Raw genomic sequence first — 7653 nt, 5'->3', positions numbered from 1 at the left:
ATTTTTAAATTTTGATTTTTATGATGGTGACACTTGTCATCCTATTCTTCTTTTGCCTCTTCTATTCTATATAGATATAAAAGATAGATTATTATTTGGAGAGCTAACAATATTTCTTCAATTACTTTTTTCAAATAATTTTAGCTATACATGAAAAATAATTTTTAATTAATAATTAAGCATGTATTAAGGTAGAAAGGGAATGTCACAATAACATTTTTACTTGTCTATAATAAATTTTATAGAAAAAAAGATAATTTGAAGCAAGTTTAATAATCATTTCCACATAAAAGAAAGACTATAAACTTTTGGATCAATTTTAAATTTGGTTAAATTAATGAGAAAAGACATCTTTTGACCCTTGAACTTGGCACGAAAACTCAGTTTAGCAACTAAACTTAACTTGTATTTATTTACCCCCCTTAACAACTTTCATCTCAATTATTTACCACCCTGAAAGCTGACGTGGCAAAAAAAAAAAAAGTAAAAAAAAAATTAAGAGAGTGAAAAATATAAAAAGGTGGTCCCGCTAATATATATATATATATATATAATAAAAATAATATATAATTAAAAAATAATTAATTATTTTTCTCTCCACCCCACCCCACGGCCCCGCCCCGCCCGCCCCCTCTTCTTCACCCCGCAACCCGCCCCCACCACCATCTTCTTCACCCTTCATTTTTTATTTTTCTCTCTTCTTCTTTCTCTTCGTCCTACCATAACCACTCATAAGAACAACACCCATCTTTAACCACCGCACTTTGCACTATCACCCCACCAAATTTCATCCCATTCCTTCTCAAAATCGTCCAAATTGGTTATTTTGGTTGTCATTATTGGCATTATTATTATTATTAGCAACCCATTTTTTCCATAATCATTATTCCATAACTTTATTTTTGAAAGAAAACAAAAATCAAAATCAAGAAACCAAAAAATGGTGAAAATGGTAAAAAAAGAATGATGAGAATATAGAGAGAAAGAGGAATTTGTGAAGAAGAAGAAGAAGGAGGAGGAAGGTGGTGGGGGCGGGGCTGTGGAGTGGGGTGGGGGTTGTGAAGAAGACGAAATGGTAGGGGAGGGGCTGTGGCGTGGTGGGGGAGGGGCTGTGGGGGTCTTCACTTATTCATGGACTAGTATTGCTCTTGATGTTCTTGTTTTTTTTCTTCACATTGGCACAACGAACAACATAAGTTGAATTCAAAGTTGTATTGATTCGCTGCTACTATTGTTATTTGTGTTAACAATAACAATAACAATTGTTATTGTTATTCAAAGGCAGTTTGATTAACAAATTTAAAATACAGATTTTTAAATGAATCTAAATTTCTTATAATAATATGGTAGGATGAGGAGAAAGAAGAAGGAAGAGAAAAATAAAAAATGAAGGGTTGGTAATTTTTAGTATTGGTTATTTTGGTTGGCGGCGGCGGCGGTGCGGCGGAGGCAGTGCGGCGGTGGCGGCGGCAGCGGAGGTGTGGCGGCAGGGAGGGGTTGAGGAGAAAGAAGAAGAAAGAGAGAAGGAGGAAAGAAGAAGAAAGAAAAAAATAATAAAAGAAAAACAAAAAATGAAGGGTTAGTAATTTTTGACATGGCAATGACGTGGCAACGATGTGGCGATGACGTGGCGCGAGTGTAATACACCTCCCATTGTGAGAGTGGTATTATTTTCTCAGGGTGGTAAATAATTGAGATGAAAGTTGTTAAGGGGGGGTAAATAAATACAAGTTAAGTTTAGTTCTTTAAACCGAGTTTTCGTCTGCAAGTTAAGGTCAAATGATGTCTTTTCTCTAAATTAATAGATCTTTTGTGGTATCACTATCAGCTTTCCACATCATTCCTCCTCCTAACATTTAATTAGCCCATATACTTATTCAAATTTACCAAAATGGGTGAGAGCTTACAAGGTAATTAAACCTTCAATTAGGGTAAAATGGACAAAACATTTCATATGAGGACTACAAAATTTTGAAATCCTCTCTTACAATAGTAGTAATTAGTATCATTAACATAGTTCTGTTTATACAAAAAATAAACAGTTCATTTTGATATTCCCAATACGCACTCCTTTGTTCTTAAAGCATGTAGCATTACTCTCCCTCTAGATTGTCCACCATACACAACAAACAACAACAACAACATACCCAGTGTAATATATGTGAGATCTGAGAAGGGTAGGATGTACGCAGACTTTATCTCTATCTTTGCGGGGTAGAAAGTTATTTCTGAGGAACCCTCGGCTCAAAGTAGCAAAGAAGAAAACAACAACAAAGTAGCAAGTGTACAAAACAAGTGCAACAACAGATATCAATACACATTAGCTAAAAAAAGAAACTATGTGATACCTAAAAGTACGACAATACTAAAAGTACCACAACACTCAACTAACTACTAACCTTCTACCTTAATCCTTCGACCTCCTTTCCTCCCTATCTAAGGTCATGTCCTTAGTCAACGGAGCCGTGTCATGTCCCGTCTAATCACCTCCCCAAAGTTCTTCTTCAGCCTACCTCTACTTCTCCTAGCTCCTACTATAGCCAACTGTAACGGTTCACATTTTTCGCGGGCGGGGTTAGCGTTCGGAAAAAGCTACTTCGAAATCGTTGGTGCTCTTTCGGACTTTGTTTTAAAAGAGTCGCCACCTAATTTTTAGGAAATTAGGAAAACCAGTTTTGAAGGGTTTATTCATACGCCGTGAAAAATCCTTCTTAATCTAAAGTTCTAGGTAAGGGTTCTGGTGATCCCCTGGGAAAGGTGTTAGGCACCCTAGTATTAAGGATCCGTACTATACGGTTGACCTTCGAATTCCAATGTGTGAGTATTTGCCTGAACTGTTTACTTAGTGTTTATTTCCCGCAAAAGCCTGTCATGTTGCATATCATTTTTTAAAAGAATTGAATATATTCCCTTTACATATAGGGTATTTAGGTTCGGATTTATAATATCCGTGTATAATTAGTTCCTTTTATGTATATAAGGATAATAGTTTTTATATAGAAAAGGATAGAAAGTTTATTTATTTTTTATAGTCTGGATGAATAGGTTTTATTCATACTTTACTCACATGTGGACTGGGTTAATCCGTTTAATACATTTCTAAAACATCCTTACCTAAAAAGAATTATAATCATGGGCGTAAAAATTGGACCCTTTTTTAATTTTACAAGAAAGGGATTCTTGATATTTTTTTGCACATTTTATCCTTAAGAAAATGAATTGAATTTGTGGTCCAATAACTTATGAATATATTCCCCTTAAAAATGTGCTCGCTACATATATTCATTTTGAATTCATTTTGAATAAAGTCCCAGATTTATTTCAAGAGCAAAATTTTGACTTTGAAGTCCATTTGGTTTTTAGCCCCAAAACACCTTACTTCATTTATTTAAAACGTAGGCGTTAGCCTAGAATTTTTCTAACTAAAGATTTAAAAGAATCATATGGGCTTTAACCAAAAGAATGGTTTATGTTATTGGTTTCTTTTTTAAAGACAAAACTGCACGGGTTCTAGTCCAAAAAATACCTTGTTGTAGCTATTAAATATGGGCCTCAGCCATGTTTTCTTACCTACAAATTTATACTAAAAAGAGTCAAGTGGATTCTTTAGCCCAAATAATAACTTTTGTCATTTTGTTTTTCAAAAGATCAAATTGAATGGGCTCTGGCCCCTTTTTTTTTTTGAAATGTCTGATTTTCTTTAAGAAAGGACTCAAGTGGGCTCTGGTCCAAAATATCACATTTTTTATCAACTCAAAATCCAGAAAACGTATTTCAATAATTGAAAAGGATTTCTTGTCTAATTTTTAATCATCCTCTTAATTTGAACAATATGATATACTATCTTATCTTTCCGAAAACCTCTTTAGTTTATTATTTATTAGGACAAACGCAGTTGCTTTCCATTTTTAATTTTCAAAATCATCCAGATTTTTCAAAAGAATTTTTTAGGAGCTAGAGTCAATCTAAACGGCATATGCACCGTTTTGCCTAAGATGCCTAATTCAAAACATAAATGATTCCAATAATGTTTGTGGTTTTTTTACAAATATGAATACAATACATGAAACACTTTAAGCAAATAAAGAAGGCATAAATATAATAAGGAAGGTAAAATGGGGTGGACCAAATCCCAACCATTTTTACCCATGGTTGGGCCTTCGTGTCAATATATTAGCTTCCCTTTCTCATCTTTTTAGACTCAACGAACTTGAAAGAATTTCCCTATTGGGCCTTTGACCCAATGGGTGGTCGGACCTTGGCCCGAGTGGCCGCAGAGAGGGGAAAGAAACAAAGACCCCGATTAGTTTATATCTTTACTGTTCTTATCATACATATAACTATACACACATACATACACAGTGTCCTATTCCTTTACAACTCCTATTCTATACACAAGTATACACATGTACAAGCAATATATCCTATTTATTCACAAGCCCAAATAATGTGCATATGTATTTTCATGTCTCTAAACTCAAACCCCAAACCTAGGTGGTGGGAAGGCCAAGTCATCAACCTCTTTATTCCTGATGCTGCACAAGTTCAAGAGGTTTCATGAACCTCCGGAATGGCTGGTCACCAGGAGAAGGCTTAAACTAAGCCCCCCTCCCACCTAAACTGCCTCTCTCAACCAACAATAACCATGGAAGACACAGGTCCACATACACACACATGGCTTGGAATAAATAGGATAGGTCCAATATACATAGCTATAGAACAATTATAAGTTAACAGGAATAGATGAGAACAAGGAGAGAAGAGGTGGATAGACTCAGCAGGCAGGTTACCCTTATGACCCAAGACGAAGGCACCAAGTATGATTTAAACATGGAAAAAGAAAGTAATATGTGTGGGCATAATATGGCCAAGACTGAACTAAACCAAGTAATCACAACATAGACAATCACATAGGAGTAGTACGGTTCTAACAATATTGATTCAAGTAGACATAACAAAGTGTAAAGGCACACAAGGATAGGGTAAACTGGCTTCAAGACAGGGTACAACACAACAAATTTGGCATTCATAGAGTACATGTAGAATTATTTAGACAAAATCTTCAAATGAGCCTAGATGCCCTATGCACAACCCGAGTAAAGGTTCTTGCCATTCTTTAGGAATCATATTCTCAAGTCTAGGTGATTCTCATAGAAAATACAGGAAATAAACAGAAAAAAACCAAACTATAATTCTAACAGACATGATATGACAAATCCAAATAGGTGAAATCAGAGTTCTTTTTGTTGAAACAAACACAAGTGAGGTGCTGCATCACCTTCAGCACAATTCAGTTAAAGGTTAAGACACAAATAAACTGGAATTCAAATCAAGATGAATCTGCAACAAGGCCAAGAGACTTTGAGTTCTAATGCTTCTATGTAATATATCCAATTTTGAGTACATCAACTACACTTTCAGAAATAGCAAGGCCAAAAGTCCCATGGATGCACAAAAGACTCAACATTTAAAGTTCAGAGTTTTGCAACACTTTTAGACCTTTTCTCCTGATCCTATTCTATTGCAAAGAGAACCAAGCTGATTTTAAAAGAGGATGCACATGATTTAGACATGTTCATAAACAGTGGCCTACTCCTAGTTTTCATTTTTTTCAAACTGTACAAGTATAACATATCCTTAGCTGGTTTTTAATACCGCATAAAAGGGAAAACACATCTGTCCAACATGACTTAAGTTCAGTTTTTATCTTCTACTTAGACTTTAGACTAATAAACTCAAGAACATATCTCACAGTGGGAAACATGATATATTATCTAAAGCATCACAAAGAAAGGGTCAAATATACCCCCCAAGACATTGTATTGCCACTTTAAATGGATGCAACCCACTGATTTCCTTATTTTTTAAGGTCTTACCATAACTTAGAAAAAGGGAGAAAACAAACCATCTCTCAAGCACAAATTGAAATCATATCAATGCACACAGAATTCACATAAAGATCTTAATTATGAACCCAGCCTAACCAAATATTAAGGAATCTACCTTATTGTATCATCCACATAAAACTTTCTTGCCTTATTTTCAGAACAAATAGTATTCCTTTTGAAAGCCTTTTCCTCTTTCCAGTTTTACCGCAATCTTTCAAATTACCACACATTATCTAGCCTAGTCAACCCATTTCTCTTAAGACATATCAGAGCAGACCAACATAATTCATTTAAGTCTATAGTCAAACCTCAAGACCAGGTTTATTAATCTGAGTGAACAATTAATAAAAGCACAAGAAATTCATTTTTAGGATCCTTTTAACTCTGCAAATGGCAAAGAGAATACCAAATATGCAAATGTAGCAGGTTACACCCCATAGACTTATAAGGAATGCCATGACATTCTCTTATTTTGGGAAGACAGATACTATGGGTCAAGTGATGCTTGACCCTTTCTCAATCTTCTCCTAAGATGTCTTTAAAAAACTTTCCCATTAGTCAAGTGGTTTCAACCCACACATCTACACTTATGATCCTCTTTTATTATCCTTGAGCATATACCAAAAGAAAGACTTGACAAATCATATATTAAAACCAAACATTTCCTTAAGGTTTCAGCCACAGTTTCCCCGCATTTTTCTTTCTTTTTATCCTCTTCTTTTATTCAGACTAGACTTATAAGATCTTTCCTACTTATTTCCATCTCTTAAGCCTAGATAAGATCTTTCCTACTTATTTCCATCTCTTAAGCCTAGAAAATCAAGGACCATAAGTTATTATCACCATATTCTGCACTCATGTACAAAGAGAAGAAAACAGACTTCATGATTCAAAACAACAGTCTCAATCTCTAAACTATTCAAGATTGGACCAAACATGACCAAACTACTTTATTCCAACCTTCCCTTAATATTTTGGACTTGTTAAGTTTGAACACTTAGGATCATCTATCAAACTAGGGCCTATACATGTATGAATATCGGGGGTTATACGGATACAGGGGATATATATATATATATATATATATATATATGGCATATCAGTCTACTTTCATAACAAATTTACTTCACTAGTTTGATAAGACAACTAATGAGGATAGGACTAACAATAGGAGATCAGAGATGTTGCACCTCCCGTTTTCATCGTAATAGAACCTATGATTTTCTAGTCGGGTATGCTTTTGGAATAAAGACCCGAGCCCGAGTTTGGAGGTAGAAAGTATCTTTGCCCGTGCGAGGTACCAATGTATATTCACGGCAATTTGTTATACATACACGGGGATTATAGTTAAGCGAATCAAATCGACGCGACTTGAGCTGAATCTGAGAAAATCTGTAGACACCAGTCATCGTCGACGGGTCGTCGACATGGTCGACGGACCGTCGTTGTGCGGTGTCGACAGGGTTCCGCAGCCTTGCATCTGCGGGAGCAGGTCAGCGGAGCAAGTCGACGGACCGTCGACACGTCGACGGGTCGTCGACCCGCTCGTCGAACCGCACCGCTGTAGCTTTTTATTTTCAGGTATAAATATAAGACCTACGACTTTATTTCACATTTTTCTCCATTCCAAATCAGAAAAACCCTAGTATTTTCTCTCCCAATATTTTCCATCATTATTAGTGGAGATTTGGTAAGATGCGAGCCCCGTGAACCCGTGCTTGTGAAGAAGAGGGTTGTTTCTAGGGTTTCTTCAAGGTTGTGAAGC

This window comes from Lycium ferocissimum, chromosome 1 (assembly GCF_029784015.1).
Source record: "Lycium ferocissimum isolate CSIRO_LF1 chromosome 1, AGI_CSIRO_Lferr_CH_V1, whole genome shotgun sequence".
NCBI classification, from domain to species: domain Eukaryota; kingdom Viridiplantae; phylum Streptophyta; class Magnoliopsida; order Solanales; family Solanaceae; genus Lycium; species Lycium ferocissimum.
The sequence above is the reverse complement of the archived record's forward strand: the minus strand, read 5'-3'. Positions refer to the sequence as shown.